The sequence below is a fragment of the Anser brachyrhynchus genome (genome assembly GCF_964034855.1).
Source record: "Anser brachyrhynchus genome assembly, chromosome: 6".
Lineage (NCBI taxonomy): Eukaryota > Metazoa > Chordata > Aves > Anseriformes > Anatidae > Anser > Anser brachyrhynchus.
Genome location: NC_137700.1, coordinates 11,037,078 through 11,055,400, shown reverse-complemented (window position 1 = coordinate 11,055,400; position 18,323 = coordinate 11,037,078). Strand labels below are relative to the sequence as shown.

At 47.1% G+C, this 18,323-nt stretch overlaps 1 protein-coding gene and 1 long non-coding RNA gene across 14 annotated transcripts in view; one reads left to right on the top strand and one right to left on the bottom strand.

Moving 5' to 3' along the window:
• The window catches only part of ZMIZ1 (zinc finger MIZ-type containing 1), a 353,591-nt gene extending 343,526 nt beyond the window's left edge, over positions 1-10,065 (bottom strand). For 8 of the 13 annotated variants that reach the window (XR_013953115.1, XM_080598352.1, XM_080598350.1 and 5 more), the window contains exon 1: positions 3,524-3,663. The gene's annotated coding sequence lies outside the window, so the exon portion shown is untranslated. Of the gene's footprint in view, positions 1-3,523; positions 3,665-4,001; positions 4,129-9,191 lie in introns of those variants that run through there. The other 5 variants (XM_080598347.1, XM_080598336.1, XM_080598348.1 and 2 more) reach the window with 4 other exon arrangements.
• LOC308197594 lies at positions 3,621-10,118 on the top strand. The gene is made up of 2 exons (XR_013953136.1): positions 3,621-3,755; positions 7,042-10,118. It is a non-coding gene; the product is annotated as an uncharacterized lncRNA (long non-coding RNA).
• The last annotated feature ends 8,205 nt before the right edge of the window (positions 10,119-18,323 follow it).

Here is an 18,323-nt window from a genome sequence, read left to right as displayed (position 1 = left end):
ACTCTCATAATACACTACTGCCTCCAACAGTCAAGCTGTGGAGATCCATTACAACCCATTGCCTGGACATTGCTCCTGCAGCTTATACCACCTTTAAAAATTTCAAACATTAACCAAGCGGCATGCTAATGATCCTGCGAAATCCAATGCGAAATAAATAAAATGAAATTGCTACATAAGAAGTTTTTGCTTTTAGAAAGAGAAGCAGAAGAAAAATCAATATGACAAAGCAACATTCCAATTCTCAAACCTTGTTTTTAAGCCAAAGACACCATTTTCAAGCAGAAATGATTTCTAATACCACTGACACAGCCTCCACTTACCATCAGCAGGAAAGCTTACATATGCCAAATTCAGCAAAAGGAGCACACACTTCTGAGCAGCAGGCACACCAGTGCCCATCCACGATGCTCTGTATTGCTGCCATATGATGTGCTTTCTCATAAAAATATGGAAATGGATAAAGAGGACTCATGCTCCTCATCCCACAACAGACAGTTGACAAGAACAAGCGTAAACCAACCCTAAATTCTTCAGCAATACCCTTGTCACTTGGCTGTAATAGAGGATAGGGTTTCACAAAAATTGGTCTAACTAGGAGTGAACAAATCAGCCAATTGCACAGTGGTCAAATCTCATACCGCAGGCATGAACTGCTCGTGAGAGCCAGGCGCCCCAGGTAGGGCAGCAGCAGCCCACCAGCACCCGCGGCCACCTTTCCTCCCCTGGGGCGGGAAGGAAGCCGGGTCCAGCTGCCTGAAGCCTCCCAGAAACACTGGGGAAGGCAAAAAGAACGCCAACTTTGTTTCCTCGGAGATGCATTTTTCTTCCATTTCCAGAGAAGAAACCAGGCTCTCCAGAGCCGCTAGTACAAACACCAAGTTGCTAAAAAAAAAAAAAAAAACCAGCCAACATTGTCTCCAACTATAGTATCAGTGATGTAACTGCCACCCGAGATGTTTGGGTTGTTGGCTGCTTGTTTGTTTTTTTTTTTTCCTCCTTTGTCTACACAAAACCTTTGGAACCTATAAAAGTGGAGGAGATTTAGGGTAAAGTGCAAGCAACTCCCAAGAAAAGTTATGAATGGAAACACGCTGCACAGAGCCCTCTCCTTTCAGCTCCCCGTAACCACTGCTGATCAGTGCAAATCTTAGGTTATGCCAAAACCGATCTATTATCTACTGTGGGTTTCTTAAAATATTCTAAAAACAGAATTTTGTACTGCACTGTGACTGCGCATCTCAAACAGCACAAAATACTGTGTGTATATACATATACGCACACAGAGCAACTCGCTTCTTTCCTGAAGCAAAGTTTTCATTGATCCTTTGCCACAGCCTCTATTATTGTTTCTAATCATTATCAACGTTTAAGGTATTGTGGACTGTAAACAATGCAAACAATAACGGCATCTGCCCCTGTTATGAGTGCCACCAGCAGGTTAGATACCTACATTGACTGGTCCTGAGGGGGTTCTTTTTCAATTCTCCAAGCCCAAACTAAGTTTAACTTACAATTTACAGAGTAATCTTTAAATCTGCCACCTTTCAAGGTAGTATTATCTTGAGTAGATAAAAATCGCAAGTCTGTCAATTAAACCCCAGGGAATTTTTCATTGTTTTAAACTGTAATCCTAAAGTCACTTAATTCTCTAAAGCCTTTTTTTTTTAAACTCAAATTCTGTAACATTCCTGGTCATCTTCACACTCGCGGGGAAAAAAATATACTCGTCATTTGCAAATTATACATAAACATAAAAACAAGCAAAAATTGAGGCATTTTCCTAAGACGTTTTAAAAGTAAAGATAGAAATAAAAAAGGTCCTTGACTCTGGGATATTTAGGGGATTTCAAGTCATGTTTTCCATAATCTCATTTAAAAAAATAAGCGGCCTTTTTCTCTCTCCTCCCCCCAACTCAGCGGAAAACAGCCACCAAACGCACTCAACTAGCCTCAAAGTCACACGTGCTCCATTGCAGATCTTGCTTTCAATGTGTCTTTTGTTTGATGGCTGGTGTTTCAACATCCTCAACTTGAACAGAAAAAGGTCAGAGCAAGTCTCCTGGCATTCACAAACCTGAATCAGGCCCCGCCAAGAGAAGATTGATGCCACAGTAAATTTCCCTCTATCGAGAGAAGGAAATGAAGTTTGAATCGCAGACCAACTACGTTTGTTCGACGGACCCTTGCTCTCCCAGAGACCGTCAGCGGAGCGTAATTTTGCTCGACTCTTTTGTGAAACTTTCCTGCTGCTGCTGGCAGCGCTCTCGGAGCCCTGCCGCCGTGCCCCCGCTGCACCGGCGGTGCCTCCAGCCGCCTCCTGCCAGCAGAGCTGCGAGCCGCGCATCCCGGCCTCGGGCCCTTTCTTCCCCCCGTCCTGCTTTCACTTGGCTCCCGTTTGGCCCCCACGGCGTGCTGCCCCAGCTGGGGAGCAGAGCCTGCCCCAGGTCGGCCTCTGCCCAAGGCCAAGGTCCACCCGGCAGCCCCTGGGGAGCTGCTGCTGCTGCTGCTAGGGATTCCTTAAAAGCTCTGGCACTTGAAGGCGCTTGGAGCTGCTCAACCAGAGCTGGGAGCCAGAGCCTTGCCACAGCATTAATGGGCTTTTGCCCTTTTAAATTTTATAAGCCCGTCGCCGTTCTGATGCGCGGAGTTTTATTCAGAGCCCTAAATGGCCGTTGCCTATGTGAACGGCAGCCTGCAGAGGTAGCACCCTAAAACCACCCCGGGTCATTCATCTCCCCCGCTCTCCTACTGTCTCTTAGGAAACCTTTGATAGAGCATTTGTTCAGGCTGCCAAGTTAAATCCTCTTCTCCCGTGTCAACGCATTGAAAAAGGCACTCGCAACACCCGCTCCGCGCCGGCCTGCAGACCCGGGGCAGAAATCCCCTTCCCTCCTCCGGCACCGCCGTGCCGCTCGCAGCTCGGAGCCCCGCACCGGGCAGCGCCGGGGCTGCCCCTCGGGTTACCCCCGCACCCCGCCGCCCCCGCTGCTGGGGGAGCCCCAAAACCCCCCAAATCCCCCCGAGCCCCCCCCCGGCGCTGCGAGAGCCGACCCCCGGCGGGGCGCGGCGCAAAGTTTGCAGCCCCCGGCGCGGCTCCGAGCGGCCCCGCCGCCCCCCCCCCCGCAGCCCGGCGGCCCCGCGCCGTGTTTACATTCCCGGAGCGGCGCTCAGCCGCCCGCCGCCGCTCCCCTCGCACAAAGGCGGCCGAGCCGAGCCGTGCCGAGCCCCCCCGGCTTCCCGGACAGATGCACCGGGGGCAGGGCAAGGCCGGCGGGGGGGGCCGCCTGCGGCTCCTTCCTGCTGCCCGCCGGGGAGGCCCCGCTCCCCAGCGGCTCTCCGGAGCCAGCCGCCAGCAATTCGCCCCCCAGCCCCGGGGCTCGCCCCCCCGGCCCCGGCCCCCTTTGTTTTGCCGGCCGCCAACTTCGCCCCGGGCCGGGCCCCCCAAGGGCACTCCCCGCGCTCCCCCCCCCATTGTCCGCGCCCCCTGCCCGGGGGGCTGCGTGCGGCGCCCCCAACTTACCCGGCTCGGCACGGCTCGGCTCGGCACCAGGCACCGTCCTCTCTCCCCCACCGCTCCGCGGCTCTAGCGGGGTATTCCGCCAGGCAGATTTTTTTTTTTTTATTCCCCCTCTCGCCCGGCTCCCCCCGCCCCCCCCACCCTTGTCCTTTTTTTTTTCCTTCCCCCCCCTTCCCGTTTCTCCCCCCCCCTTTTCCTCGCCCACGGCCAGCGGCAGGCAGCGCGGTGCCGGCGGGTGAGTAAGTGAATCAACTCGCAGGGCGCACGGCAAGTTGGAGCGTCGGGTTACACGGGCTGCTCGGGGACCGGCGGGCCGCGCTCGGTGGCTGCTGGCAAAATCTGTCCCAGATTCCTATCTGAAAGGGAGCTGCCTCCTGCGGGGATGTTCCCCCCCCCCCGACACGCACACACGCACCACCCCGAGTTCAGAGCTGGGAGGCGAGTTTCAAAAAAAAAAGAGAAATCGCGAATATCGGCTTACGGCGGGGTGTGAGGCGGGGAGGCGCGGCTGAGGCTTCCTGGGTTGCACGCACGCGAAGGAAAAAAGAAAAAAAAAAAAAAGGAAAAAGAGAAAACCCTTCCACTCCGCGAAGCCAAAGCAGGAGAACACCCCCCTCCCTCCCTCCCTCCCCCCCCTTCCCTGCCTGCCACGGGGGAAAGCCGCCCGGGAGCCAGCACGCTCCGAAGCATGCGGCGCCTCCGTCCGCACGGCAGATTTTTTTATTATTTATTACTATTTATTTTCTTTTTTTTTTGCACGGAAACGGGGAGAAGCTGCCGGGCGGGCACGGGGCAGCTGCTCCCCGGCTCCCTGCCACCCCCTGCGGCCCCCCCGGGCAGGGGCGGCTCCGGCCGGGGGTCCCCGGGGCGGGGGGAGGGCAGAGAGGGGGGCCCCCCCGCCAACACCGGGGCGTTTGGGGGGCTCGGGAGCCCACCGCGGTGCGCGGGGAGGACCCAGCCCGCAGCCGCCTCGCTCCCCCGGCCCCCCCCAGCGCACTCCCCGGACAATCAGCTCTTTACGAGGAGCTGCTAATTAGGCGAGCCGCCCCCAGACCCCCCCCCCCCCATTTCCCCCCCCCTCCCCGCAGCCCCGCCCCCTGCCCGCCCCCCGTGCTCGCAGCCCCGGGGGGGGCAGCACCGCCCCCCGAACCCCGAACCACGGCGCCCGCCCCCCGCTCCCGGGGAGGCTGCCCCGCCGCTCCGCTCCGCTCCACCCCGCGCGGCTCCGGCTCCGCGTTTTGCGTGCGGCCGCGGCGCCGGCCGGGGAGCGCCGAATAACAAAGGCGAGCTGGAGAGCGGCCGCCGCGCGGCCTGCCAGTGACGTCAGCGAACAATGCCGCTGCCTGCCAGCCGGCCGCGCGCGCCCCCGCGCCGAGCGCGCCCCCGCCGCCGCTCCCCCCCCTCCCGTCCCGGCCCCTTAAAGGCGCCGCGCGCCCCGCACCGAGCCGCTGGGGGGGGTGGGCCCGAACAGGCGGTGCCTAAGAAGGGTTGCGTAGTCCTCAGCTTGATCTCTTTGGTCTTCCTCCGCCCGCGCTGCTTCAGGACCTCACTCACTTGTGAGTGAACCTGGGGGCTGGATTCCCCCACAGGAGCTTCGGGGCTAGACGGAGGGCAGCACCAACACAATTTCAGTCACTAAGGAAATGCACCTCGTCTCGTGCGGGGAGTTGCGCTTGCACCTCCTTTTTACACTCACCCTACCCGAGCCAAGCCGTTATTTATGCCAGACTTCTGCAAATTGTTGCATGTTTTCAGAAGTCTGAACTCTGCTGGGGCTGCCACTGAGGCAGTTGACGTGACCAACAAGTCCCTCACCTTGCACGCACAAGACCCCGGTCGCTGTGACTCTCCAATAACCACCAAGCAGCTTGGCACCCATGGCTCGGTGAAGCACAGGGCATCCTCTGCAAAGGGTCACGGCTCTGGTTTACAGCATCATTACACCATTCTAGCTTAAGGAGGGTGACTTGATTAGTTTGGCAAAGAGAATAAAGCCTTTTAAAAATGATGTGGCGAGATAGCATTGAAATCCAGGATGTATGCCTTCAAGAGTCAAGGATACAGCTCAAAAAAAACCAAAAATGAGCTGAAAGAATAGGAAGAGAAGGCATGCCATGTGATTATAACGTACTGAGAAGGAACTTAACATACGTGAGCTGAGGAAACACAGCATTGTAAACATGCTATTTATATAGTGCCAAAAGTATACTTTTACAGGGACATAAACACTTGTCACCCCAGTGCATGCTAATCTGTCCTTCTACCCAAGGAGACAGCGCCCTGTCAGAGCCAAATCAAAATCTAAAATCAAAAACCAAGCACATCTCAACTTTGAGAAATCTCAAATTTGATCTGGAATAAAGTCACTCAACTAGTCCAAGTCTTGCTCTTAAAGCTCCAGATCTTCCAAACACTGCAGCTGAGATTTGTAAATAGGGGATTCAGTCACTCCTGTTGTTAAACTCCCCCCCCCAGCTACACCGTACAGTTTCAGGATTAGAAACCTGAAGAAAACAACGCATTCCCCAGCATTTTAACTTGGATAAGGTTTTCAGGCAGAATATAACTAAAGCTGGAAGATAGCCAGAATGCTATGTGCAACACCACACTCTTACAAAAGCATACCCATGGATTTTGAATGACCACAATTTTTTTCATCTGCTCCAAATAATACAGTCGAGTAACCCTACGTAAAACCAGACAGGCACATAACTACTCCGAAATCATTTCACTTAGTATGTTAGCAGAGCTGTCCACAAGGTAGATTCTCATTTCATAGATGGAATAAATATTACTGTCTTTCTATCATTTGACTACCTAATACCAGATTTTGACAGTAAGCAGGTCTTCTTGTAGCCTGACTGAATTTTAATTGTGAAAGATAATGAGATTTAAAGAGCAACACATGCAGCCATTTGTAGAGCACAAATGCTGAGGCCTGAGACCTGCTTCTGTTTCTCCCCTGTGCTTCAGCTCTTCCCCATCAGGTGGGGAAGGCGACTAACACCACTGGCACCAACTGGACAACATTGAGGTTGAACCCTGGCCTGAGTTTGTGTGAAAGGTTTTAGTCTGAACTAGCCAGCCTGACAACATGAAAGGAGAGCAACGAGTAAAATGTTGTAAGGATAAGGAGCGCGAGGACTGCTTCAAACCAGAGAGAGCTTGCCAGAACATTGTAATACCTTGTAACACAGCTAATCATGCTAAATAAAACGTAGCCTGAAACACACTCAGGACTAGATTCTCAATGGATCCTTTCCTAACCAACTCTAAATAGAAAAGTTACACCACATCCTATTTTGTACCACAAGAGATTGTTAATGCAATTTTTGAAAAAAAGAAATTCATAAAATATGAATGAATAACCATAAGTTGTTTACACAAATAAACATTCTGGGGCATGGGATTTTATTCAGTAATTGCCATATTGGTCATAAAACATGCCTGAGAGCCCAGAGTACTACTTCATTGCATTTCGCAGCAACAATTAACCTCTCGATTTTTCACTCCTTTAACAGACACTATGGCCTTCTGCTTTAAGAAGAGGTAAAATAACAAACAAAACAAAACACAAGTTTTCTGTGACCATACACTCCACAGGCCTATGTGTAAAGAGCATAAAAGACCATCAAGGCTTGAACTGTGTTCCGTCAAGCGCAGGAAACAAACTGACTGTTTTCCTCACTATTTGGGGGACTACACAAGGGAGAAGGAGCAGAGAGGAGTTTCCTTGTAAGGCGCTTTCTCAGAGGTACCACAGGCAACTAATTCCTTACAGCTGAAGAGCAGAATAAGTGCAAAAACTGAAGACAACAGGAAGAGGTGCGGTCCCTAACGCATCGTTTACTGTTTCATTGTCCATGAGCCAACAGAAGGAGGAGAAATTCCCGGAGAACTACTGAGTTAGCAGACCTCCTAACACTCTGGATTTTTACATGAAGTAATTTCTATGAGAGAGGAAGCAAATGTTATACAACAGATCATTTGTGGGCTGGAGCATTTCTTCTTTCCAAGATTAATTAAGATAAATAATTCATTTGGAAACACCTGTAGTAGACATTCAGCTAGACACGGCAACCGCAAGGACTCCGTTTAAGGAGATAATTCTAACTCCAAGGAGAGTGCAGCTATGGTACAAATCGGGGGATTCCACTCAGGTGAGCTACAGATGTGAAGGAAGGTACAGATACTGACGCAGCACAGTTACCTCACGCTTTGGATTATTAACCCATGGGTAATCAAGAATTGATGGTGTTACACTAACAGCAGAAGCTACTGCACCCTGGAAGTGTTACTGGGAGCATCTATCGTGTTTTCGTCTCACTAGAACTCCAATTTGGACAGCTGATTGACCTACTTCCAGCGTGTCACTGCTCCCAGCGTGCCAGCCCCTGTCCCCAGACAAGCACGGCGGCTTCAAACAAGGGAGAGAAAAAGGAGGATCAAGCTACAGATGTTGCTCGCGCACACAATCAGTGCATCCCTCCCCCACTAAAGTTTAATAAGGATTGTTAGTACATCATTGTAGCTGGTAATTGTGTAGGTACACATGGTAATTGCATGTATTTGCACTAATTATGTAAATGCACAATAATTAAAGCTCCAGGGTTTTCATGGTAAATTTTTAAAACACTCATGGATTTGTCATGGCAAAAGTGTCAGTCATGTAACCTAGTGGGGAAGGGGAGGAGGAGGATGCTCTGAAGAACACACTTCTTAAATAAAACGCAGTGATCTTTTCATAAATAACCAGACAGAGGACACTACTTCATCAACCACAGCTGTCATGCCTGGGCACAATTCCTTTCAGATTCTTATCAGTTAGAATAATAAATAAGGAAAAACAACAACCCCCCACACTTTTGTTTTTTCATGGCAGATGAAAACTAACACTCAGGTACTCCCCCGCTGTCTACTTCCCCACCTGCCCAGGCGGGTGCCCCAGGGCCCTCCTGCCAGGCCAGGCCGCAGCCCATGGCCCAGCAGGGCACTCAGGGCCTGGGGAATTAAATGCTCTATAATGACTCCGGGCACAGAAGGAAACATGGCTTTGGAAACGTGCAGCACTTGTCTCCTCATCCCGAGGCAGCAAACAGGGATGCACACGTGCAGTCCAGGGGCTGGGCTTGGCTTGCTTTCATTGCCTCTGGCAGCAGCCCCACCACACGGGTACCCAGCACGCAGGGGGCTGCTCAGTAGGTAAAGCAGCGTAACAGAGGTGCTGGGATCCACAGCACGTTTCACACCACAGAGCTTCCTGCTTCAAAACATGTTGTGTGAGGTTTTAATCACTTCAGCCACATGCTGTTTTTATGGCCACTGAAAGATACCTGCATTCATGGGACTTGCATCCAACCTGACCGGTACTGAGTCAGAAGTAGCCCTCCCCACGCCATTTCACTCTGGGCGTGCTTGCTGGCCCCGACTGCACAGATGCAGTCTCACTTGCGCATACAAGTGCCCAGCTTCCTCAGGGCCACCTCCAACAGCCAACACAAGAGCTTTAAGCTACCAAGACTGAATTTAAGCCAAGACACAAAGGAGAGCTTCCTCAGAATTTGCAACAATGCCTTAAGAGGATTTAGAGGACTCATAGCCACATACTGTTACTCACTTAAACCTAACCCTACACGCATGGGTCAAAAAGCCCCACGTCCACAGCACCTACCTTTAACATGTCCCAGCACAACACAACACACCGCCAACCACAATTGTTGCTGGTAGGACACAGAACAGGCCACGCTGGGTCACAGGAGACATGGCACAGCACAGCAGGACACACGCCACCATCTCCTGCAGCCTCCAGACTTCCCCAGAGCTGTACAACAACACTCCACAACCTTCACGAAGGCCTCAAGCACTAGCCCCAGCTACTAATTTCAGGAGGGGGTTTTAGCGCAGCTGTTTCATATTGGCTACTCAGCCACAGCTGGGGCAGTAATTAGTTCCCTCTTTCATACTTCCTGGGCTGGAGAAATTGTTCAGAGTTCTACTTTTATTTTTTGCTTTTGTTTTTTTAAACTTCTTTTTGACTGTGTAATTTTGCCGTTGCTTTCTGCCTTAAAAAAGAAAACATAAATCCCACAACTGCAGAACAACAATCCCATTTGCACAAACACTGAAATCCCCAAACACCTACTTCCGAAAAAAGTACTAATAATTGTTTTTTTTGTGTGCTTATTTAAAGTATAAGGGAAAGAACTGACTGGAACTTCAGATATATACAGATAAATATTTCAGATATGCTATATAGTTATATAATTAAAAAAATCATCAAATCTAGTAATACAAAATTATTTTTAAAACAGCTCTTCACTGGTGGGTTCCAGTTAAACAAGAGAAACTGTCTAGGACATTGACTATTTCCTACTTTGTTTCTAACGGTAGACATATTTTCAGGATTTTTAATTTCCTAGGGTGATAAGAATGTCTGCATTCATGCTTGATAGGGATTAAAGACGGTACAGTGTCATTTTAAAATTTTTGATTTCCAGTAAAGTGTTTGTTAGTTAACTGGAAATCTTGAAGGAGTACAGAGGATTTCATACAAATGTAGTCTTTCTGACAAAAAATAAATAAATAAATATTCCTAAAACAGTGGTCTGTTGCATTAATTTCATTCGATTTTACAATAAATTGAACCATTCTTCAGATAATGGGTAGTGGGTGTCGAAAATTCATGGAATACAGTGTTTGTGGTCATGACTGGAAAGCAGGCAAGTTGGATTACAGCTGTAGCATATTTTCAGCCTGTCTGTAGGGAATTTATTTCGGCTTGTCTTTGTTGTATAGCAGCACTGTGAGGTTAAGTTAGTGCTTTAACTTTTGTTAATGCAGGACCAAAGGTCTTTCGGATGTTTATGTCTAGTGGCAACTCGTATGATAAACACTTGTTTCCAGCATCATGACTACCCAGGCTGAGTAAGCCTGCACTCCAGCAAGGTCCCTTGGACCTGCTGCTCCTCCCCATGCCACACAATGAGTTTGCATAGGCAGGAAAAATCTAATACTTCCATCTGGAGAAGACATACAGGTCACAAATAGGAGGGGAAAAAAAAAAAAAAAAGAATTTGCCTGGGCCCTATTTTTTTTTCTGAACTGGTTAACTGAAAGCATTTACAATGTCTACAATTACAATGTCATATACTTCTTTTTGGTATCTCAGAATCCAGATGTGAGTTGCAATGCTAGCAATGGTGCAAATTCAGATCTGTTCTCTCCATATTGCCTACAGGTCACTGTTGCTTTTCTAGTATGTTTCACAGATTTTTTTTTTAACCTGAGAGGTCGCTGCCATTGGCTCCATTTCACACAGTATCATTAAAAGGTAAAATGACTGTAGTGACCTAGAAGAACAACAGAAGAAGGAAATGCAGATGTTTTTGTGCTAATCCAGCTCTCCCCTTTACTGCTCCAGTAAAAGCCCCTTCTTTTGTGAATGGACATTGCCTAATTTATGAAAACAGTTTGGTTAATGAGATGAGCGAAATCAGTTTGCTGGTACAGCTGACATTCAGATCCCTTAGCAAGAAGAGTTGTAAGGTTATCTCTTCTGAAAAATCATGTCCCTGGTGTCTCAAATTGATAGCTTGGACATGAAAACACCTGCAGTTAGTAACTGGCTTATTTCATACTTAAACTATTGTGTGATTCTTTTGGTTTGCATGAGCAACATGAATAAATATTGTTAAACATAAGTAGATATAAATGAATACAAATATATGTGTATCGATATGCATCACGGGTGGTGTTTGTGAAATGAACTGGTTGCTCTGAGATCCCTGCAGGAACAATGCTGGCATAACTGGCTATTTGGTAGGGATTGTTGGGACATAGGAACCATGGTGAAGGTGTCCCTTGCTGGATATTTGCAACCAGAAATAGAAGATATTCTTGGAAATTTAGGTGACAGGATTTGCTCAAAAATCAGTGCAAATTCATGACCACAATCTGTACCTGAACCTGTTCCTGACATGGGAACCGCACTGGCAGGTGCCTTGTTCCAACAAGCCAGCCACAGCCGCAGCGTACGTGTGTTTTAAATCCCTGTGTTGAGTCACCCTCATTTAAATGTAGGCTAAACCACCCGAGCGTGCCGCCCTTGCTAACCTGCCACAAACTTGCTAAGAAGTTTTCCCATTGTGCAGCAGGCCTAGCCTGGTAGCTCCGTCCCTAGTGTGACCCACAGCCACGCAGCTACTGCCTGTGTGCTCTTCCACAACATACGGCTACGGAGGGAAGGGTACTAGCATTTGCTGTTTACTGTGCTTGCTCCTTTAAAGAAGAAGAATAATGCTATTATTCCAAGCAGAATTACACTTGTTCCACTCAACCTTGCCCTCGAAAATTTAAAAGTGGAAAAGTAATCATTTAAGCCATTTCTTTAGCTGAGAGATTTTCTTTTATTTAATCCCTGTGCATATACATTTTCCAGTATACATGCTGAAACAGCATCCATTTGATTTCCTGTTATTGTAAATGAGTCTACTTTTTTTTCCCTTTTTTTTTCAGTGTTTTGTTTAAACAAAACAGAGGCACATGCGGCAAGCTTGACTTGAATTAATGGCTTCCTAACATTTGATGAAATTCTTTCTACCGAGCCTACTTTTCCATAATCCTTTCTGGATTTTTTTTTTTTTCCTTTTCTTTTGGCAGCTGGCATATGGTTGTTAGATCCTATCTGGTAGGTAGAACAAAGATAGTTCCAACATGTAGAAATGCCTTTAAGAGCACTTAATACTACATGGACTTCACCTTTAAAAACCTGGAAAATCCCCAAACCCAGCTGGAAGGATGTATGACATACGTTATGTGGCTGCTACTATTGGGGTTTGTTTAAATACTGAATAAAACTCAACTGAGACTTTCAGATGGAAGCTAGCCACTCAAATTATTTCTGTTCAGGCTCTACAGTCACATGTGGTGGGGAGTGCAAAGGTTGACAATGACACCTCCAGCATTATGTCTTACACTGGTTCGGTAGGACTTGAAGATTAAATTGGGGAGTACAGGGTACCTTTGTCAAAGTCCTGAAATCAGAAGGCACCTTTGCTAAAAGAAATCTTAGTGGGAAGAAAGTATAAATTCTCATGCTGCCTGTAGTGTTTTATCATTTTCAGAGGTAAAAGAAAATTATGGGCCATCTGTGCTGCTACAGCCCATCCTTGACTCAGTCGCCTACTTGTGTGATCTTTTAGTCAGTCCTCAGTGACTACAGGAAGACTTTGGCTCTACAGATGACCAGAACAACCATCCTCTCAAATGACAAAGGTGGAAAAAAGCAAACAAACAATAAATTACCTTAACCCAGTATTAAACATCTCTCCTATCTTTCCTTAAAGTGATCTGGTAGAGAGAAGTGACTCTGATCTTTTCAAATATATGAACAACCATTTTGCTCTTTTATCAGTATATGGAAGATGCATCTTGCCAGAGTGGAATTCACGTAATTCATGTAATATTTAGACACCTGTAGTAAGATTATTTTTCCTCTTTTAATTTGAAGAACCTGCATTTCTCAGTTCTTAGCCATTTCTCTGGGGAAAACGTATGCCAAGCAAACTGGCAGTTTGGCAAAACAGCACTCATTCCAAGAATTATAAAATATACATAACAAGGAGTCTGTTGCTGTTCTTTTCAGGCAGTTGAACAATGAATCCCACAGGGCATCAATAGGAGCAGAGACAAACCTCCCTCCACTTCGGTGTTTTTCTCCACATTTGTGACATGAAGTTAAGGCCCAAATTCTACAAAATACTTAACAGGAAAACTCTCACAGCCCCATGGCTTGCCTAAGGCACCATTTGCATACAATTTGTTGCGAGATTAGGATCAGAGGCTCTTTTCTCCCTATCTCTCTACCTCCTTGGGTCTTATTTTTGAGTTGTTATGTTTCTCCTTTTAAATTGTTTTGACGAAAGTCAATACTGTTGGTGCATTTTAAGTCAGTGTCTGCTCTACTAATTAATTGTTGGGCTGCCATGCAGAGTTTGACTTCAGAGCAAGAATCTGACTCACATTAAGAAGTGATTACATGAGACATGTAAGGACCAAGGTCTACAAGACTGAATCAAGCCCCTGAATGATTTGACCAAGGATACAAGTTCATTCACAGTGAAAATAGAGCACCTGATCACACCGTCTAGCTTCCGCCTCTTCCATCAAACTTCAGGCACCCTCCTTTGCGGAGATCAGGTCATTTATAAATGTTAAACAGAATACAACCTTCCCCTTTTAAATAGTCTGTTACCATCCACAGGTGCTTTATAATGTGGAGGACATAGCTCTGTTCTCCTGGAATAAGGCAGCAAGCGAAAGCTGCTCCTCTGAAGGCAAGGGAGTTGCTCTGCATCTGACTTCCAAGCAGTGTGTGTCTAATTTAGCTATATGTTTTAGTTCAACAGTAAGATTTCTATTTCAGAATTTATTTTTGTTCTGAATCTGAAGGAGAAAGTTGGCACATTGAAGATTTCTTGTAAAAATTTGTATAACCATACTTGTCATCAAAATCGTAAACAGTAATATCAATATTGCAATACTTAGTTTACCATAACATTGAAAACAAAAGCAACTGAAATGAGAGTCAGCATGAAATGTTTTCCTCTTATCAGAATAAATGAGAATGTTGAAATAATGCATTTCTGCTCTCTGCTTTTGAAAATGTCATTGAAAACAACACATTCTCACAAAAGATTTGGATTTCTCTCAAAGTGCATTTTCCAACTGGAAAGTGTAAAGACAAGTATTTTAGTATTGACCCTGTTTGGGGGTGGTTTGCAAATGCTCTCCATCAACCTAAATGACTGCATAAGGTAGGAGAAAATGGTAAATTTGGACCTCTGGATATATATACTGGTGTAACAGAGCAGAAAGTGGTATGTGGTACCTGTTAATGGGTATCAGTTCCATGTACCTGCTTACAGAGATCTGTGGGCAGCTGTATTTCACTATGTCCATCTTTTTGCGTGAATAAAGAAGAACAAGAATAACTGAAAAAGCTGAAGGCTGCTCCGGAGTAGGAAAGCCAGCCCTACTACAAAGAAATTCTTGTGCCTCTTTAATTACCCTCCTTCACCCATAGGTGGAATTTCCACTCAGCCAGCCTCAGCAACCAGGCTGCTAGCCTGGGAAGAGATTTCTGTTTGTCTTTGTACAGCAAACACTGGCTCTGTTGTGCAGCTCCACTTTCTGATTCTAATGATTTCCTGAATTCATTCTGCTTCATACCTCAGGGAAGGAAGAGGTGATCCTCTTGAAAATTCACATAATTGCTTTTATTTGATTTTTATTAAACCTCATTCAAGAATAATATGATGGCTTTCTTTATTATATTGTTCATCACTGTGGCATTTTTGAATTTGCTTTGCTAAAAGAAACAGTTTACTAAGCCAAAGATTGAACTCAAGGATTTTTGCAGAGAAAACTGGGAGCTTTTTTTGAGGTTCTTTTGAGTTCAAAGGCTTTTGTAATATTGATAGCTATCTAATATTATCTCCACTTTCATTCTCTAGTAGCCCACGCATCTTCCCAGCAGCCAGGCCATTCTGTGTCGTGTTGCATGTGCACAGGGCCAGCTTCACTCTGGCTTCACCCGGCTGCTTCAGAGGTGTGGGAGCGCCTGATCCTATCCTCTCCTCTCCCCACACCAGCCATCCTGTGTGTGGGGAGGCTGGTCCTCACTGTCACACGCAGACAGTGGTGGATGAAGACAAGGCTGCTGCTGTGGTGTGGGAATGCGCAGTGAGGACTGGGTTAATCAGCAGCTGTAAATGCTTCTGTAGTTCCTGTAGTGATTATTCCCATTTTACAGATGGGATCACTGATGCAGAGAAGCAAGCTAAGTAATCTGCGCTTACCAGAAATAAAAGTAGCTGAGTAATTAAATTTCAGAACCAGCAACTTTGTGTTGGTAGCACTAAAGTATATGGCTTTGGAAAATTTAACCTATTTCCCTCTTTGCCACCCGTGTGACATCATTTACTGCCCATTAATAAGTCAAACACAGAGCTATTTGATGTGTAATTTTATGAGAGTTATATTTTATATAAGGAGAGTCTCAAAGGGGAAAACCCCCTTTTCTATTTTATCGCAGGAAATGACATCTGAAAACACTGTGAAAACTTTGTAAAAAGTTCTTTTTAATCTTAAAAAGTTTTTAACAAGAATCCAGTCATTGTGGTTTATCCCTTTAAACCATGTCAATATTTATATTTAAGAGGAGTTTCAAATATTAGATCAGCTGCACTCTCAGTTTAATAGGAACAATTCCCATTGACTAGGAATTACGGCTGAATACTGCAAGGGCTTACTTTGAGTCCTTTTGCTTAAAGCTTGCAATGGCAGTAAGGGTGGTGGGGTATCTGTCAGTATATGCATCCCTCCATGAAGAGTTGGATCCCCCCCGGACTGTTTTTAGTCTGCTGGAGGGCTCCTGCTACATCCCACCACCACACCATGCCACACAGGGCTATGTCCCGGGAACGAGCAGCTCTGGCACCCGGTCATCTCACTGAAAGCCTTCCCATAGGAACGGGACTTGAATAGCTCTTACAGGATAACGGGCAACTAGAGTAGGCTGAGCATAGCTATCGTTGACACAGCTATACACCCTTAATAAGCACTGCAGACACCTCCCAGGGTTATGTGCAAACTGTAGTTTGTGTGAGGCGCATAATTTTGATGCTACTGGCAATTAGACTCCTGTTTTCTAATTTTTATGGCGCAACGGCAACAGACCTTGTGCTGCAGGACAAAAGACGGGCAGATAAACCATCATTTCTTCATATAGTTACTCTTTTTCACCCTCCCTTTCCTGAGGCAAGGAATGTTATTTCGTACCACATGGAGTGGCTTGCCCTTGCCCTTCTCTCATAGCAGATGTGTTTGGATGAGAGATGCCGACTGGTCCAAGATTTAGCTGGCATTTCATCCTCTAAGCTACCTGATCCGAGTGTCCTGCTCACATCCTCAGAATTAAACTGATCATCAGTTTTCTGGACAGTGAGGAAGTTTTTCATTTATCTAAAACTCTTTTTTCCTTTGGTTTATTTTTTTCTATAACATGAAACACAGTTGCTGTCTATAACTGCAGTGTAGTTTTGTTCAGTAAGATTAGGAAATATTTCCCTGGCTAAGGATGTGGAATCGTCATCCTGAGGAAGCTCCTGTCATTGGATATCTCCTGCACTATTGCAGGGATCACTTTGGGTGACTTGGGTGTTCCTTCCCAGTCCCATGCCCCCCCCAGCAGGGGAGATGTTTCCTATCTGGTAATACATAACAACTGAAAATTTCCATATTACGTTAAACATGCGAAGACCTCAGCCCACTCTCATGGTCCTCAGTGTGCGGCACCATATGAATGTAAAGAAGACAATGACTGAAAGAATTTAAATCTTCCCTGGCCCATCAAATACCTCAGGGTGACTCCTGACCTAGGACCCCCTGCTCTTTGTCATTTTCCTGGCTACTTCTTACTTGATCGCATGTTGTTTGCACTTAATGTTAATGAAGTGACCTGAAAATTATGATGCTACAGCAAAGATCAAAAGGCACAAAAAGGTGAGTAAATATAAATAGTAAAGTGAAAGAATACAACTAGACAGTAACAAGTGCTAAATGGTGTATTTCACAAGAACTTGAGTCTGCACTTCCCTAGGAACTACACATCTTTGCAACACGGTTCTCAAACCTCTATATAGTTACCTTTTTCCTTCCAGATTAGTGCTTGTTTTAGGACACCTCAGCTTTGGCTACTGTTAGCTCTAAACTATTTATTTTCAGAGGCCGACTTTCACATCATGTAGTAAATTGCTGGGATATGTGGTTGTAGTGGGTTTACGTGGCAAGGTTTTGGTAGCAGGGGGCCATAGGGGTGGCTTCTGTGAGAAGGATCTAGAAGCTGCCCCATGTTAGCTAAGGGCCCCACTGCTGACCAGAGTGGAGCCAGTAAGTGATGTTGATTTCTGCCTCTGTGAGAGCATATTTAAGACAGGGAAAAAAAAAAAACACTGTGCCACACAGCAGCTGGGAGAGTGAGAGGAGTGAGGAACAGCCTTGCAGGTGCCAAGGTCAGTGAAGAAGGAGGGGGAGAAGTGCTCCAGGCGCAGGAGCAGAAGTCCCCTGCGGCCTGTGGCGAGGACCATGGTGAAGCAGGCTGTCCCCCTGCAGCCCATGGAGTACCACGGTGGAGCAGGGTTCCACCCTGCAGCCCGCGGAGGAGACCACGGTGGAGCAGGTGGGCCTGCACCGACGGAGGCTGCGGCCTGTGGAAGACCCCTGCCGGAGCAGATTCCGGGCCAGACCTGTAGCCCGTGGAGAGGAGACCACGCAGGAGCAGGTGACCTGGCAGGAGCTGCTGCCTGTGGGGGATCCAGGTTGGAGCAGTTTGCTCCTGAGGGATGGACCCCGCGGTACGGACCCATATCTGGAGCAGTTCTTGAAGAGCTGCTGCCTGTGGGCAGCCCATGCCGGATCAGTTCAGCAAGGACTGCATCCCGTGGGAGGGACCCCACAGCACAGGGGACGAGAGTGACCGAGAAGGAGCGGTGGAGAAGAAGCGCTATAGACTGACCATAACCCCCGTTCCCCCATGCCACTCGGGGGGAGGAGGTGGAAGAGGGTGGATGGGGGGGGAAGGTGCTTTTGGTTTCTTTCCTTTGTTTCTTGCTTCTCTAGCTTGTTAGTAATAGGCAATAAATCTTACTATCTGCCTATGCTGAGTCTGTTTTGCCCGTCACGATAATTACTGCACAAGCTCCTTGTCCTTATCTCAACCCTTGAGCCCTTTTCATCGTATTTT